A 19,235-nucleotide genomic window follows, 5' to 3' on the forward strand; every position below is an offset into this window, starting at 1 on the left:
CGTTGCTGTGGCTCTGGCGTAGGCCGGTGGCTACAGCTCCGATTCGACCCCTAGCCTGGGAACCTCCATATGCCGCGGGAGCGGCCCAAGAAATAGCAACAACAACAACAACAACAAAAGACAAAAAAAAAAAAAAGAAAAGAAATAGAAGGCTGAGGTCATACTATTTGGCCAGCATTCAGTGCTGATATAGAAGAAATACCCTCTGCTAGGAGAAGTGTCAAGACTACTATATATTGTGAGTACCACTTTTTTCCTCAGAGTAATGTATGATTTAATGAATAAAAAAATATTTCTCTAGCTAAATTTGATATAATTGGAAATGTTCATGGACTGTGCTCTATAGGCACTTGGTGCCTTTTTCATTTGCTAAACTGTTTGCTGTGTCAAACAATATTATTATTATGTAATTATTATTATTATTATTATTATTGCCCTGAAAAATGATTTTTTTAAAGTCCTCTTTTCATCAAGAAGGATTACATATTCACAACTCTAAAACTTCTAAAACTCAAATGCGCTTTTACTAGCCATGTAAAGCTGATGCCAACACAGGCATCACAGTTGTTTTGGCAATACAGATTGGCACAAGGCTGACTAACCATTGCACTAACCACTTCTGGGGATAACAATCTGAAAGAAAGCACTATTTAGAAACATGGGATCCATCAGCTGAAGAGCCTGTTTGCAACCTCTCTTGTTCAAATTAATAGCATCATTGTGTTTAGAAAAAGGATTTAAAATATAGATCTGGCTCATATTTTGTTTAAAATTGGCTAAAGATTTAGAAAGTTTAAATCTGTTCTAGAATCTAGGACAAAATTAGAGCTCTTCATGGTTAAAGATGCCATTACTCTTCACTGAGTCACTCCCTATATTGATATTCATACAGGTTCCAGTATTCTTTGATTACTGGATGAATGAAAGTATTTACTGAATGCCCACTATGAACTGGCACTGTGGGGGTTTAGCACATATAATTATAATAGCTAATGCTTATTTAGCAATTTCAGTGTACCAGCCACTGTTCTAAGTACTTTGCAATAGTAATTCATTTAGCTTTCATAGCAACTTTAATTACTACCACAGGCCAGGAGTTACCCAAGGTCACACAGCTGGTCAGTGGTGGAGCCAGTGTTCTAACCCAAGCAGCTGGCTCCAGAGTTAATGTTCTTACCCACTAGAGTAAGTTCTTAGCACTTTTACTGCTACCTGTGTCCTTCTGTGTCTCCTCTGATAAGAAGTGAAATGAGAGCTGTTCACAGTTTAGCAACACTTAATATCCACTCTGTATATATCATCAAGTTAATTGATACAAACAAACAAACCTGTCTTTGCACCCCACGTGGCAGGCCAGAATTGGAAGAACCGATTTGAGTATATTTCACGCCCAGTGAGCTGAGATGCCATGATTTTCACAGTGGTGGCAGATTAGGAGCCTCTGAAATAACTGCCATTGCTTCAGCTCTTTGAGGATGATGAGCCACTTCCTTACTTTCTGTCTTCACCCCTGGGGAACTAGTTAGAAGTACTGCTTCGTCTAACTTCATTATGACATCAAAGAGGTTGGGAGACAGGATAAATAAGATCTGTACCCTCAAAGAACTTACATTTGAATGGATATCAAAGTTACTTCAAGAAAATTTTTATCTTATGGCCCTTCAGTAAGCTGTGGTGAATAGCTACACAAAATGTTGAGGACATCACTTGTCCAAACTTAATCACTCTTTCTAAGACTCTTGATCTCTTCTTGCTGTTTCAGTTTAGGATATTTAACATGAAATCACCCACTGCAATGTGGGGCTCCCAGAGATGAATTTTAAGTTTTAATGATTTTTCATTTTCACTTTTGAGAGTAGCTTTGTATATATTCAAAATTTTAAAAACAAAACAAAACAAACACTTTGATGTATTGGAGTCCAAGCTTTGGCAAAATGCATAAAACGAAGTCCAAGAGAAACTGAAACTCTAAGTACATTTTGCTTGAATTCCTTCCTTATTTCTAATTTAATAAATGTTTCCCAGAATGAAGTTTGCAAATCAAAGTAAATATATATATATATATATTTAAAATGTTTACTTATTCCCTTTTGAGTTCTGTGTCAATTGTATACATTTCATAAATATAAACATAAGACATATTTGCTAAGGAATTACATTTGTTGATGTGGCAGTCTCATGGCTTAAAGTATAAAAAATTCATATCTTGTCAATTATGAATTGCATTTCCCCCATTTGTATAGAATATGGAATTTGTTTCAGTACTGGCTAAAAATGTACGTGATACTATTTCAGATGTGAGTATTGCTAAAAAATAAAAATCCACCTCACCCTGCCTTAGGTCAAACAACATCTGAAAATTATAATCCTTTTAAATTAAAAAAAGTATCCTTTGCTCATTTATTCAGCTTTCTTCTTACTTCATCCAACTACCAAGAGTATCAATCCATTTCCTTTGATTTACCATTTAGTCCAAAGAGTGTCATAACAGGAAGGCAGTGTGAATACCCTGTAATACTTACGGATTTTTTTTTTTCAAATTTAAACATCTTTCTTGCTAAGCAGAATTAATGCACTGACTCCCTCTCCCGGCTATCACCCTGGATGCCCTCTTTGTATTTCATTACCATTTTGTGGATGAACACAAAATTGGTGTAGCATTTATCTTGATAGACAGTGGAAAACAGTCTTGCCTTAAAAAGCTGTGCCATGTTTCCAGCCCTTGTTTATGAGGCATCTTCCAAAAGTAGTCTCACTGCAGAGTTGCATGCACTAAATGGTGGCCCAACTCAGATCATTGGCATTTTTCCTGAGTAAAATTCTGTATATGCTTTCAATTTAATTAGAAACTAGCCCTTTGCTCTATCTTCCCAATTATCTCACCCATTATCTCTCATACCCTAAAATCATATCATCTTTCAGAGAATAGGTTATTTCTCCAAACATCCTTGTCTCATTGCTTCTAGATAACTGTCTGTGACCCTTTTTCTCCTTCAAATACCTATAGTCATTTTAACATCTGTCATCATAGCTTAAGGTATGATTATGTCTAATAATGCTTCATTTTTGCAGTGGGTGCACTACAGTTAACGCCATGTACAGAAAATTCTGAGTGACATTTCCAGAGCTTTTTAGCACGAGAGTAAGTCAAGTACTACATTACCTCTTTCTGTGATTACCAGGTGAATAACCCAACACAACTATCTAATATCTTGAGAGAAGGCCTTACTATATTGGAGAGCCTTTTTCCTCCCTTCACAGCTGCACAGCACTGCCCTTTATTCCTCTCTTCTGAGTTGATCTCCCTAATTTAAATTCTAACTTCAAATGTATCAGCTGACTGACATTTGTTAACTTCCTAGAAGAGTCAATTTATTGACCAACTTAAATAACTTCCTTCTATATTTAACTATACAAATTTAAGGTTGAATAATTATCATTTTTAAAGGGAATAGCTAGGAAGCATGAAAAAATAATTGACATCGAGATATTAAGTAAGCAGAATCATTCCAGTGGTTTCTGTCTTACTCAGCTAACCTATTTGCCATAACCTATGAATTTGGCCAAAATGTATCAAGTCTAATTCAGTTACAGACAGGTGACAATCATAGGTTATTCTCACTGATGTCTAAATTTTTGTGATGAGTTCCTGCTACTATGTTAACAACTCCAATTTCCATATCAAATTTATTGAATTTATTGTATCACAATTCCAATTTTCATATGAAATTTGTTAACTTTTATTTACTGTTAAAGTCCATCATTGGTCTAGCAATATGCAGTAGAACCAGTAATGTCTACTGATGTTTAATATGCCTAACTTTGTTGTAAATTCAGTTATTAAAAACAAGTTTTTTGCTAGTCCTTTCATTTTTGCTAGTCCATTCATTATAAGCAATAGAGTATACTCAAGATGATCTTACATAACAATTTGCAATTATTAAAAAAAATAAAATGCCTCTAGTGGGCCTATTCTTCTTTAACATTAGCTAGGAGATGAACTCTGGCCAAAGAATACTTTGGGGCTATCATATACTAATGACCCAATGGAATAAACTTTGACCATCAAAAAGCACTGAGTTTGAAAAATTGATTTTTCTTAACTCTACCCTGCTTTATACAACGTAAACAGATTCATTACTGCTGAGATATGCTGCATTTCTGATTTCATTTTCACAAAACTTCAACACACCTCCATAGACTCCAGATTAGTTCTCTCAGTAAATAACTATGACATTACCATTACTAGTGTTCATAGGAAGTCCTTATTTAGAAGCACAACAGGGAAATTACTACACAGTATTCCCCACCCCCAGAAAACACATAAAAACACAACTATACACATGCCTACAGATAATAAAACATTGGAAAATGAGAAGAATAATCAAAATGCTTTATCCTCAGCCGTGGCTCAGCTATTCAACCAGTTATATCATTCCATTATTTTTTAAATCTAGGAAAATATTAGCAAATGAATGTTACGAGGAAAAAATGTCAATTATGAAGTGAAACTTAGCTCTTAAGCAATGGAATACTGTGAATCATTAACCTTAAACTCTGTATTACATGGAAGCAATAAAGAGTCCAGGTATAAGGCTCAGATGGCATACTGTGAAATATTTCACTTTCACATGCTCCTAGATTCTGTGGGTTTCTTTTCTGTTTTTTTCCTCTTTCCATACTAACTCAAAATTTTTTAAGATTTTTTAATTTTTGTATTATAGTTGATTTACAGTGTTCTGTCAATTTCTGCTGTACAGCAGAGTAACCCAGTCACACCTATGTATATACATTCTTTTTCTCACATTATCCTCCAACATTTTCCATCACAAGTGACTAGATATAATTTCCTGTGCAATATTGCAGGATCTCATTGCTTATCCACTACAAATGCAATAGTTTGCATCTATTAACCCCAAACTTCCAATCCATCCCACTCCATCCCCCTCCTCTGTGGCAACCACAAGTCTGTTCTCCAAGTCCATGAGTTTGTTTCTTTTCTATAAGTAGGTTCATTTGTGCCATATGTTAGATTCCAGATATGTGATATCATATGGTATTTGTCTTTTTCTGACTTACTTCACTTAGTATGAGAGTCTCTAGTTCCATCCATGTTGCTGCAAATGGCATTATTTTGTTCTTTTTTATGGCTGAGTAGTATTCCATTGTGTATATATACCACATATTTTTAATCCATTCATCTGTCAGTGGACATTTAGGTTGTTTCCATGTCTTGATCATTGTGAATAGTGCTGCAGTTAAAATAGGGATGCATGTATATTTTTCAATGAAATTTTTGTCTTGATATTTCAAGAACGGGATTGCTGGGTCATATAGTAGTTCTATATTTAGTTTTCTGAGGTACTTCCATACTGTTTTCCATAGTGGTTGTACCAGTTTACATTCCCACCAACAGTGAAGGAGGGTATCCTTTTGTCCACACCCTCTCCAGCATTTGTTATTTGTTGTCTTGTTAATGATGGCCATTCTGACTGGTGTGAGGTAGTACCTCATTGTAGTTTTGATTTGCCTTTCTCTAATAATTGGTAATGTTGAGCATTTTTTCATGTGCCTGTTGGCCATCTGTATATCATCTTTAGAGAAATGTCTATTCAGGTCTTCTGCCCATTTTTCTTTCTTTTTTTTTTTTCTTCTTTTTTTAGGGCTGCACCTGTGGCATATGGAAGTTCCCTTCTAGGGGTCGAATCAGAGCTTTACCTGCTGGCCTATGCCACAGCCACTGCAATGTGGAATCCAAGCTGCATCTGTGACCTACACCACAGCTCACAGTAATGCTGGATCCCTGACCCACTGAGTGAGGCCAGGGATCAAACCTACATCCTCATGGGTACTAGCTGGATTCGTTTCTGCTGAGCCACAACAGAAATCCCTTCTGTACCTTTTTTGATTGGGTTGTTGGGTTTTTTTGCTGTTGAGTTGTGTAAGTTGTTTGCATATTTTAGAAATTAAGCCCTTGTCAGTTGCATCATTTGAAACTATTTTCTCCCATTCCGTGGGTCGTCTTTTTTTTTTTTTTTTTTTTTACAGTATCCTTTGCTGTTTAAAAACTTGTAAGTTTGATTAGGTCCCATCGGTTCATTTTTATTTTTATTTCTGTTGCCTTGGGAGACTGATCTAAGAAAACATTTGTATGGTTGATGTCAGAGAATGTTTTGCCTGTGTTCTCTTCTCAGAGTTTGACGGTGTCTTCTTATGTTTAAGTCTTCAAGCCATTTTGAGTTTATTTTTGTGAGTGGTGTGAGGGTGTGTTCTAGTTTCATTGATTTACATGTGGCTAACTCAAATTTTTAATTATTAGAATTCCATTCCAATTCATTTACTCTTATGCTAGCATTGCCTGTGTAGAAATTGAATTGACGAAGTATAACTTTTTATAGAAAAGAACCATTTCTAAAATCCCCTAAACTATCTTAAGCTTTGAAATTCTTGTCATTATGTTGTGGAATCCATTAATGATAGGTAAAGTGGCAGAAGATAATGATGCAGGACCAAGGGTACCTATGTTTCAAGTCATGAGCCATGATACTATCTGTGATCAAATATGTAGGGTATTACAACATGCTAGGCAGTATAATTAACTGGCCTAGACTCCTTTCAAAAACTACTAAACTACTTAGTGAATGTTTCTGAGACGCTATACAAACTTCATAGATTGGATAGCTGAAAAAATATTCATATATAGAAAAATATTTCTAGAGTGCCTGCTATAAGTCAGGCAATGTGTTTGACATGGGATAACAGTGAATATGACAAATATTGCCCCTTCTCTTATGGAACTTTATTTGTGCCAAAGACGAATTTTGGGAAAATAATCAAATTGAATGAATTAATGAATGGCATGACAGTACTGTAAAAATTTAATGGTCAGGTCCTTTATATTTCAGTAATTTTTATAGTTTTCTACATACAGATACTGCATATTTTGGTTAGGGTTGTGCCTAGAAATTTTACGGTGTGTGTGTTGCTATTATTCAGATAATTTTTAAAACTATCTCATCAGTTTCCTGATAGGATATTGATATTTTTCATGATTTTGTTCTATTTCATAGCCTTATGATTTCTAAGAGGATTTTATGTGGCATTTTTAGGTCTTCTAAGAAACATTCTTTGCAATTAATAATCATTTTCGCCTTTTCTTCTCCAGCAGTTAGTCCATTATTTCTGATATATGTCTTATTCCACTAGCTAGAAATTCTAGAAAAATGTTAAGTAGACTGAGAATTCCATTCCACTTTAATTTTAATAGTTCTGTTTTTATAAATAATATTATGTGATCTATCTTCTTAGATATCTTTTCTTTATGAGAAGGAAGTATTTTTTTTCTTAAGATTTTGTTAGGGATTTTTTCCCAACTTCTTAATTATGATTTCTTTCTCAGTTGGCTAGAGTAGGACTTTAAATAATTTTTTTGGAAAAAGGTCATTTTGTGCTGTTATTGTAAAATTCCTGAGTGAGAATTCTGGTGCCAACACACATAAACAACATCTAGGAGGGGATACAATCCTTAGGTTGTAAGCTTTCTCCTTAAAATGTTATATAGACTGGTGGGAAAGCAAATTATTGTACAGCCAGTTTGGAAAGTGTTTTTGGCAGGTTATTAAAAAGCTAAATATTCATTTACCATAAAACCCTGCTATCCCACTCCCAGGTATCTACCTAAGAAAAACAGAAATTTACATTCACATAAAAACCCTGTAAACAAATGTTTATGGCAGCTTTATTTACAATAGCCCCAAACTGTTAACCACCCAGATGTCATTAAACCATTTCATACAATAAAAATATCACTCAGTTATAAGGAGGAACTATTGGTTCACACAACAACTTAGGTGAATTTTAAATGCATTCTCCTTAAGTGAAAGAATCAAGTGGGTATATGTTGTATCATTCCATTTTACATGAAAGAGATTCCTAAAATATCAAAAGTACAGGGGAAGAAATAGATCAGTGCTTGCCAAGGGTTAGGAATGGTAGGAGAGATTATTCATAAAGGGGTAATTCTTATTTAGGGGAGTTGATTAAATTGTTCAGTAGGGAAATGTGGTGGTCACATGACTGTGCATTTGTCAAAATACATAGAACTATACATCACAAGAGTGAATTTTATTGTATGATAACAACAACAAAATCAACCAGGGTATGGGGGGGAAAATACGAAATACAGACTATGACATAAAACTCTAACAATATTATAGATGAATCATGTAACTACAGTGAAAGGGTTGGGGGAGAAAGGAGCTGAAAACAGCATTTTGACTGAATGCTTTAAGGCTAAAGACAAAAGAGCTGTACACAAACAGTATTCTCTAGTTGGTTATTATTTTCTAACAGAGATATAAATTAGGGACTCTAAAATTACTTCCTTAAAAATTTTTTTAGATTTTGAAAGTATTTTTAGATGTTTTTAAAGATATTTTTATTTAGGTTTATATCCTATGGTTGCATTATCAAAGAATTACAGAAAATGGGAATCATGTTTCTTACTGTTAGAGAAGCTGCAAATAAAAGAGGAAAGCTAAAATGAGCTCTGGATTAAAATTGGAGATATTAATATGAATTTATAGTTTATATATATATAAATGATACAGAAACAAATTTAGGTGTATGTGTATGCATGAATTATTATTTAAACATGTGTCTTCTAGCTCTGTCCACTGAAAGAGGCTAGCATGTACCCCAGTAACAGGGATCAGTCAAATGCTGGCTTGGCTAAACGTTGGTTTCTAAATACCATTCTTTGGCACAAAAGATATCTAAGAAGATAGATCACATAATATAATATTATTTACCTAATAATAAGATAAATATTATAAAACACCCAATGTTGATTTTTTAGTTTTGATCAATGCTTTTTTGGTTATGTAAGAGGTTAAACATAAGGGGAGCCTGGGTGAAGGGTAAATGGGAAAACTAGGTACTATTTTTGTCCATAAGACAAAAAAAAAAAAAAAAAAGAGAGAGATGGCATCAAAAAAATGCTGTAGATGTGCCATCATCTCATGGCATTTTCTGCTTCAGAGCTGTTTAGGCCAGCCTAATATTGTCCCTTTTTAGGTAACCTTTATTTTTTTTCCTACTTGGATGCTTTAAATTTGTTTCCCTCTTTCTTGAAATTAACCATGTCTAAAAACTCCTGTCGTGGCTCAGCGGTTAACAAATCCAACTAGGAACCATGAGGTTGCGGGTTCGATCCCTGGCCTTGCTCAGTGGGTTAAGGATCCAGCATTGCCATGAGCTGTGGTGGAGGTCACAGATGCGGCTCAGATCTTGCGTTGCTGTGGCTCTGGTGTAGGCCAGCGGCTATAGCTCTGATTAGACCCCTAGCCTGGGAACCTCCATATGCCGCTAGTGCAGCCCTAGAAAAGACAAAAAGAAAATAAATGAATAAATAAAAAATAGAAAAATTGTTTAATTTAATTGTGCTCCTATAAATCCTTTTTCTTTTCTCCAAATCTTACCCTACTCCATTATCACTTTGGCTTCTTATTGCATCTCATTGTTTCTCTATTTTTGCATTATGGATTGCAACCTAAGCCTTTCCACAATTTGTCAGAAGCCATGCCTTATAACCTATGGAGGATACTACAGGATGTTCTAGCATTTTTGTCTGATCCCCATAGTAAGCATGTATCTGCGTTTGTTTTCAGAGTGATTTTCACATTCCCTTAAGCTGGAGCACAGTTTCACAAGCACCATTTGGGTTCTTTGGATCACTTTCTTCAAACTAGGAAAACTCTATCTAGACCATTCCCATTATTTTGAAATTCATGGAAAACCAATGATAACAGGATTACTGATTGATTTTGCAGTTGTGTTTTTCTCAATTTTATAGTTATTTTATTGGGTGTGTTTTTATAGATATTTTATTGCGTGGTTGGAAGAAATTTTATTAAAGGCTCTTAGATAAAGCCCATTCTAAATCAGAAGCTACCTAAACAAAATGTCTGCATTTTTGAATGACCAATTTTAGCAGTATCTACCAAGATATTTCTGTTGAGGAGGAATATTTGCACTGTCAGAATTTTATCTGAAATTCCTGTACTCCAGAGTCAGAAAAAAGAATGCCAAGCAATAGTTTACATTTCATAGGATAATTAAAGCAAGAAATATGGTATTTCTTCACAAAAAAAAATTATGAAGATAGATAGTGGCCTGGAAACCAGTGAGACTGATTGCAAAATGAATATTTAAAAGCCCTTCTGATTTAATGTGCTCTTGTTTCCATTCCCTTTATTCTTTACAAAGAACAAAGAGCCCTCTGTAAATATTGCTTTTAGGATTATCAGGCTTCAGTTTTCAATTTTATCCAAAGGCCATAATTTAAACCATAATATTGGCTTTAGAAATGTAAACAGTGATAGAACCCTTTTCCTTTAACTAATAGGAATGCCAAAGAAATTAGAGTCAATTAAATAATTGCTTATTAACCTAATGTATTACTGCTGTGAGATGTGCTGTGGCCCATCCAGCCAGGAGGGGAGCTAGGAAGGAACAAAACTACATCAATGTAAAGAATATAGAAACCAGTATATTATAAAAACTTGATCCAATGAAAAGAGTAAAACATTTACGGAAATTTTTATGTATCAGTTTCATTCTTTATAGTTTAACTATGGCTGAAGATGGGAAAATCCTAAGAGATTGTAAAGGTTTTCAATTGATTAAGATGATCTTTAATGTGGACAGATTATGTCTACAGGTTAGGTTTAAGCTGACTTTTCTCATCCCTCTGCCTTCCAGACACCAGCTATAGGGAACTGCCTTCATCTCTACAACCTGAAATCTAGTTGCATTTCTTTAATAGCTCTTCATTAGTGACACTCCACTGTTGACAGGATGACATTTTAAACTCTTCATCAATATGCACAAATCTGTTTATGATTCGATTCTTGCTTCCATATCCAGTCTCATCTTCCACCATGCTTCTTCCATCCTACCCCACAGGCTCTGCTGCCTCACATTCTTCCTTCCTTGTACATGTCAGAGAATAGATAATGATTCCCCTTGAGTTACTGATCTTTCAGGATATGTTAAATATTCCATCTTCCACCAAGTTTCCTTTGCCCACTTCTGTCTCCAGATTTCTCCTCTGCTTCTCTGGGCAAGTTATCCCATTTTTTCCTTTATGGTAATACAGAGGTGTGTGATTACTGACTTCTAAAGCTATATACCTTGAGAGATTATTTGCAATCATTTTTTAAACTTCTGTATTCCCTACCATGTTGTCCCCTGCCTTTTTGAGGGCAGGACTGTATTTATTATCTCAGTGATTTCAGAACCTGGTGAAAGACCTGTTAATACCATTCAGCAAATACTTGGGAATGAACAAATGAATAGGTAGGTAGCACTATGGTATCTCTACGAAGGTGTAGAGCAGGTTCTGAGGACTTAAAAGCTTTTTTGGAGCTCAGCTCTCTCTTGCTCTTACACCGCAGTACAGAATAGTAAGAAGAACTTTGTTTTATTTTTTTCTGACCCAAGTTCAGACTATACCAAAACTATGGTCAGAGTTGGCTACTTTGGAAAACATTATGGATGTTATTGATGGAAGGAAGGAAGGAAGGGAAGAAAGAAGCAAGGGGAAAAGGATTACCATGCATTGGGTTCTATATTATCCCTTCCATGTATATTATCTAATTTAATCCTAAAACATCCATTCAGATAATAAATATTATTATCCCCATTTTCAGAATTAAGTAAACCAAGATTTTTTTTTCCTTTATGGCCACACCCACAGCATATGGAAGTTTCCAGCTAGAAGGTGCAGCTGCTGGCCTGTGCTACAGCCACAACAACACCAGATCTGAGATGCATCTGTGACCTCTACCACAGCTTGTGGCAACACTAGATCCTTAACCCACTGAGCAGGGTCAGGGAACAATCCTATATCCTCATGGATACTAGTCAGGTTCTTAACCCACTGAGCCACAGTGGAGTTCTATAAACTGGGATCTTTAAATGTAATTTGTACCAGGCCACATAGCTGTCCAGTGGCCAAGCTAGAATTTAAATTTAGAATGAGTCATCTCAGTTAAAACTCAGTGCTTTTCTTAGAATATGGGAACTAAATAAGATTTAATTCTACAAAATGACCCATCCTGTGATTATCCTAAACTCAATGCAGTTTTGTTTTTCAACATTAAACAGTAGGATTCAGAAATGTTTGCCTATCATTTCAATCATACTAAGCTTCATTTGGTAGTCATTCATTTGTTGGACGTTAACTAAGCCCAAGCACCCAGCTGAATACTTGGAATACAAGTATGCCTAGGACGTAGTCCCTGAACTCAAGGTTTTTTTGCCCTTTTCTTAGAAGAATTCTCACTCTGGAAAGGCCAACTTACTTGCCAGGTTTATGGTTTCTCTACTTTCTCTTCTGCCTATAGATAGACAAATTCACCAGCCACATAAATATGCACCTCATACCCTTAATATTAGAATGTTTTATCTGCTTTCTGTTCTTAGTCTGAAAGGAAGGCTTACTATCTCTCCATGGTCAGCAAAAATCTCCTGTTCTTTACATATGAAAATATTAAAGAAATTGAGGTGCATATTTTTGTACTATTATCATATAAATTATATTAAAGAGTGAAATTAATGTTACAAACTACTAATATGTGTGTGTGTATATATATATAATATATATATACATGTCCATATTTATGCAAATAGTCTTTAGAAAGTATTAGACTAAATGCACAAATTAGAGGAAACTTAATCTTTAGTATCTCATTAAGTCATTTTATCTTAAGTTTGTATCCCTTTAAAGCATCCTTTTATCTTAACTTTGTACCTTCTGTATTTTGTCTGTGAAGAATCCACAACTCAGATTGACTTCCCCAAATGAAAACCTGGTAATTGGGTATCAGTTATCTATTGTGTAACAAACCACCTTAAAACTTAATGAATTAAATTACACCATTTTTTATTTCATACTACTCTCTAGAAGTTCTGCTTGTACTGCCTAGACCCACTGATGTGGCTGCTGACACTGTTAGCTATCTGGGTGGGCGGGGCCACTCTATACATGTGGCCTTTCATACCAGTCTTCATGGTAGTTTCAGGCTTCCAAGAGGACAGCCCCAATACAAAAATATTTACCAAGGTTCCACTCTCATTATATTTACTGATGTACTTTGGCCAAAGCAAGTCATGTAGCCAAGCCTAGAGTCAGTGTGGGATCCTGGGAGTTGTGATTAATTGAGAGACCATTAATATAACAATCTACCACATTCAGTATCTTTTATTAAAGGAATAAAGTATAGTTGATTTACAGTGTTGTGCCAATTTCTACTGTACAGCAAAGTGACTCAGTCATATATATATATATATATATTAAAAAGAATGTGTGTTTGTATATGTATATTCTTTTTAAAATAATATCTTCCATCATGGTCTATCCCAGGAGATTGGATAGAGCTCCCTGTGCTATTCAGTGGGACCTTACTGAGTATCCATTCTAAATGTAATAGTTTTCGTCTACTAACCCCAAATTTTCAGTCCATCCCACACCCTCCACCCTGCCCCTTGGGTCTATTCTCTTATGTCTGTTTCTGTTTTGTAGATAGGTTTATTTCTGTTATATTTTAAATTCCACATATAAGCGATACTGTATGGTATTTGTCTTTCTCTTTCTGAATTACTTCATTTAGTATGAGAATCTCTAGTCACATCCATGATGTTGCAAATGGCATTATTTTGTTCTTTTTTATGGCTGGGTATTATTCCATTGTATATAGGCACCACATTTCCTTAATCCATTCTTCTGTCAATGTACATTTTTGTTTTCATGTCTTGGCTATTGTGAATAGTGCTGCAGTGAACATAAGGGTGCATGTATCTTTTTGAATTACAGGTTTCTGTGGATATATGTCCAGGAGTGGTAGTTCTATATTTACTTTTCTGAGGAACTTTCATACTGTTTTCCATAGTGGCTGTACCTATTTACATTTCCACCAACCCTGTAGGAGGGTTCTCTTTTCTCCATACCCTTCTCCAGCATTTGTTATTTGTAGACTTATTGATGATAGCCGTTCTGACTGGTGTGAGGTGATACCTCATTGTAGTTTTGATTTGTATTTCTCTAGTGATTGGTAGTGTTGATCACTTTTCATGTGCCTACTAGCCATCAGTATGTCTCTTTGGGAAAATGTCTGTTAGGGCCTTCTATCCTTTTTTCAATTGGGTGGTTTTTTGTTGTGGTGGTTGAGTTGTACTGAGTTGTTTGTACATTTTGGAGATTAAGCCCTTGTCCATTGCATCATTTACCACTATTTTCTCCCATTCCATAGATTGTCTTTTCATTTGTTTTAATGGTTTCCTTTGCTGTGAAAAATCCTATAAGTTTGATTAGGTCCTATTTGTTTATTTCTGTTTTTAATTTATATTGCCTTGGGAGACTAACGTAAGAAATCATTTGCATGGTTTATGTCATAGAATGTTTTGCCTATGTTCTCTTCAAGGAGTTTTATGGTGTCATGTCTTATGTCTAAGTCATTGAGCCATTTTGAAATTATTTTTGTGTATAGCGTAAGGGTGTGCTCTAGTTTCAGTTATTTATTTATTTATTTATTTATTTTCTCTGACTTACTTGACATTTTTATTTATTTACTTATTTTTAACTTTTTTTTACTACTCAATGAATTTATCACATCTGTAGTTGTATAATGATCATAAAAATATGATTTCACAGGATTTCCATCCCACAGCCCAAGAACACCCCCCACCCTCCAAACTGTCTCCTCTGGAGACCATAAGTTTTTCAATGTCTGTGAGTCAGCATCTGTTCTGCAAAGAAGTTCAGTCTGTCCTTTTTTCAGATTCCACATGTCAGTGAAAGCATTTGATGTTGGTGTCTCATTGTATGGCTGACTTCACTTAGCATGAGAGTTTCTAGGTCCATCCATGTTGCTAAGAATGCTGGTATTTCGTTCTTTTTAATGGCTGAGTAATATTCCATTGTGTACATGTACCACATCTTCTTGATCCACTCCTCTGTCGATGGACATTTAGGTTGTTTCCATGTCTTGGCTATTGAAAATAGTGCTGCAATGAACATCGGAGTACATGTGTCTTTGCGAGTCATGGTTTTCTCTGGATAGATGTCCAGGAGTGGGATTGCTGGATCAAATGGTAGTTCTATTTTGAGTTTTCTGAGGAATCTCCATACTGCTTTCCACAGTGGTTGTACCAATTTACAATCCCACCAACAGTGTACTAGTGTTCCTTTTTCTCCACACCCTCTCCAGCACTTATTGTTTGTAGACTTTTGGATGATGGCCATTCTGGCTGGTGTCAGGTGGTACCTCAGAGTGGTTTTGATTTGCATTTCTCTAATAATGAGTGATGCTGAACATCTTTTCATGTGTTTTTTGGCCATCTGTACATCTTCTTTGGAGAACTGTCTGTTTAGATCTTCTGCTCATTTCTCGATGGGGTTGTTTGTTTTTTTGGTATGGAGCTGCAGAAGTTGTTTGTAAATTTTGGAGATCAATATCTTGTCAGTTGATTCACTTGCAAAGATTTTCTCCCATTCTGTGGGTTGTCTTTTCATTTTGTTTAGGGTTTCCTTTGCTGTGCAGAAACTTTTAAGTTTGATTAGGTCCCATTTGTTTACTCTTGTTTCTATTGTCAGTACTCTAAGAGGTGGATCTGAGAAGATGTTGATGTTGTTTATGTCAGAGAGTGTTTGGCCTATGTTTTCCTCTAAGAGTTTTAGAGTGTCTGGTCTTATATCTAGGTCTTTAATCCATTTGGAGTTTATTCTTGGGTATGGTGTTAGGGAGTGTTCTAATTTCATTCTTTTCCATGTGGCTGTCCAGTTTTCCCAGCACCACTTATTGAACAAACTGTCCTTTCTCCATTGTATATCCTTGCCTCCTTTATCATAGATTACTTGGCTGTAGGTGCGTGGGTTTAATTCTGGGCTTTCGAGCCTGTCCCACTGATCTCTAGTTCTGTCTTTGTGCCAGTACCATACGGTTTTTATGATTGTTGCTTTGTAGTATAGTCTGAAGTCCAGGAGCCTGATTCCTCCAGCTCCATTTTTCTTTTTCAGGATGTCTTTGGCTATTCTGGGTCTGTTGTGCTTCCAAACAAACTTTAAAATATTTTGCACCCCACGACACATATTAATCAAACTGACCAAAATTAAAGACAAAGAGAAAATCTTGAAAGTAGCTAGGGAAAAGAAACAACATACAAGGGAATCCTGATAAGGTTGTTGGCAGATTTTTCAACAGAAACTCTGCAGGCCAGAAGGGAGTGGCATGATATACTCAACGTGATGAAAGGAAAAAACCTCCAACCAAGATTACTCTACCCAGCAAGGCTCTCATTCAGATTTGAAGGAGAAATCAAAACCTTCACAGATAAGCAAAAGCTGAGAGAATTCAGCAACACTAAACCAGCCTTACAACAAATACTATAGTTTCATTGATTTATATGCAGTTGTTCAGTTTTGCCTATACGACTTGCTGAAGAGTCTGTCTTTTTCTCATTTTATATTCTTGCCTTCTTTGTTGAAGATTTATTGTAGATATCTGGGTTTATTTCTGGGCTCTCTATTCTGTTCCATTGATCTGTATATTTGTTTTTGTACCAGTACCACACTATCTTGATTACTGTGGCTTTATGATATTGTCTAAAGTCTGGGAGAGTTATGCCCCCTGCTTTTTACACCCTCAGGATTGCTTTGGCAATTCTGGGTCTTTTGTGGTTCCCTATAAATTTTTGGATTGTTTGTTGCAGTTCTATGAAAAATGTCATGGGTAATTTGATAGGGATCTCATTAAATCTGTAGGTTGCTTTGGGTAGTATGCCCATTTTAACAACATTAATTCTTCCAATCCAGGAGCATGGGATATTGTTCTATTTCTTTGAATCCTTTTTAATTTCCTTGATTAATGTTTTATAGTTCTCAGCATATTACTCCTTAACCTCCTTGGTCAGGTTTACTCCCAGGTACTGAATTTTTGGGGGCGCAGTTTTATTTTTTCTTTTTAGGGCCATACCTGCAGCATATGGAATTTCCCAAGCTAGAAGAATGGGAGTTGCAGCTACCAGCCCATGCCACAGCCATAGTAATGCTGGATCCAAGCCACATCTGTGACCTATGCTGCAGCTTGTGGCAATGCTGAACCCTTAACCCACTGAGCAAGGCCAGGGACTGAACTTGAATCCTCATGGAACTATGGCAGGTTTATAATCCACTGAACAACAGGAAATCCATTTTTGGTGAGATTTTAAAAGATACTTTAAAAAATATTTCTTTCTAATATTTCTTTGTTAGAATGCAACTGATTTCTGAATGATAATCTTGTATCCTGCTATTTTGCTGAATTCATTTATCAGATTAAGTAGTTTAGGTGTGGAGTTCTTAGGGTTTTCTATATATAGTAGTATCATTTCTTCTACATATAGTGACAATTTTACCTCTTCTCTGCCAATTTGGATACTTTTAATTTTTTTATTTTTATTTATTTCTTGTCTGATTGCTGTGGCTAGGACTTCCAATACTGTATTGAATAAAAGTGGTGAGAGTGAGCATCCTTGTCTTGTTCCAGATTTAAGCAGGAAAGCTTTTGGCTTTTTTCTCTTGAGCATTATATTGGCTGCTGTTTGTCATAAATGGCTTTTATTATGTTGAGATATTGTTGCCCCTATGCCCACTTTAGTAAGAGTTTTTATCATGAATGGATATTGTATTTTGTCAAATGCTTTGATGGTGTGTTTTTTTTCTCTTCTTTTCTTTCCTTCTTTTTTTTTTTTCTTTTTTTCTTTTTTGCTTGTTAAGGCCACACATGCAGCATATGGAGGCTCTCAGGCTAGGGGTCGAATCAGAGCTACAGCTGCTGGCCTGCAACACAGGATCTGAGCCACGTCTGTGACCTACACCACAGCTCACGGCAACGCCAGATTCTTAACCCACTGAGCAAGGCCAGGGATCAAACCCGCAACCTCATGGTTCCTAGTTGGATTCCTTTCCACTGAACCACAAAGGGAACTCCTTTTCTTTTCTTTTGTTAATGTGTTGTATGTCATTGATCACCATCCTTGAGAACTCAGGATGAATCCTATTTGGTCATGGTGTATGATCTTTTTTATGCATGTTGGATTTGGTTGGCTAAAATTTTGTTGAGAATTTTGCATTTGTAGTCATCAAAGATATTAGCCTATAATTTTCTTTGTCTGCATGTGGTATTAGGACAATGATGGCTTCATATAATGTCTTCCTTCCTCTCAGTCTTTTGGAAGCATTTAAGAAGGATGGTTGTAAATTCCTCTTTGTATGTTTAGTAGAATTCACCTGTGAAGCCATCTGGTCCTGGACTTTTGTTTGTAGGGAGTTTCCTCATTGACCCATTGTTTTTTTTTTTTTTTGTAGCATGTTATTTAGTCTCCATGTAGTCAGCTTTTTCTCATTTTTATTTCTTTTCCTGTAGTTTATTCCTAGTTTCATATCATTGTGGTCAAAGAAGATGCTTGAAATAATTTCTATACCCTTAAATTTACTAAGGTTAGTTTTGTGCCCCAGGATGTGGTCAATACTAGAGAACATTCCATGGGCACTTGAAAAGAATGTATATTCTGGTTTTTTTGGATGTAAAGTCCTGAAAATATAAATTAAGTCTAAATGTTCTTTTATGTCACTTAGGATATATGTTGTGCCTTGTTGGTTTTCTGTCTAGAGGATCTGTCTATTTATGTGTGTGGGGTGTTAAAGTCTCCTACTATTATTGTATTGACCCCAGTTTCTCCTTCTATGTCTATTAGTATTTGTTGTATGTATTTGGGTGTTCCTATATCAGGGCATATGTGTTGACAAGTGTAATATCCTCCTCTTGAATTAATCCTTTTAATCATTAAATAGTATCCTTCTTTACCTTTCTCCAAGGCTTTGAGGCTCCCCCATCCCAGCCAATCTCCTCATCAGTTAGGTGGCCTCCCGGTGTGCAGATTCCTTTCCTTTTTCACAGCTCCCTCTCAGGAGTGCTGGTCCCATCCTGATTCCTTTTGCTCCCTTCTCTCTCTCTCTTTTTTCCCTTCTATTCTACCCTTTTTTTTAAATGAGCTTCTGGGAGGAGTGAACTCCATATCCTACTCCTCTGCCATCTTGATCCCACCTTCCACATTCAGTATCTTTTTAGCATACCTAAAATTATATCTCATTTACTTCTAAGGCTGAGGATATGCTATAATTAGCTACACAGAGC

At 35.7% G+C, this 19,235-nt stretch overlaps 1 protein-coding gene across 3 annotated transcripts in view; it reads right to left on the reverse strand.

Moving 5' to 3' along the window:
* KIAA0825 (KIAA0825 ortholog) overlaps nucleotides 1–19,235 on the reverse strand; it is a 402,395-nt gene that overhangs the window by 18,620 nt on the left and 364,540 nt on the right. The gene's annotated exons all lie outside the window — the stretch shown is intronic.

Source organism: Phacochoerus africanus, chromosome 4, assembly GCF_016906955.1.
Source record: "Phacochoerus africanus isolate WHEZ1 chromosome 4, ROS_Pafr_v1, whole genome shotgun sequence".
NCBI classification, from domain to species: Eukaryota; Metazoa; Chordata; class Mammalia; order Artiodactyla; family Suidae; genus Phacochoerus; species Phacochoerus africanus.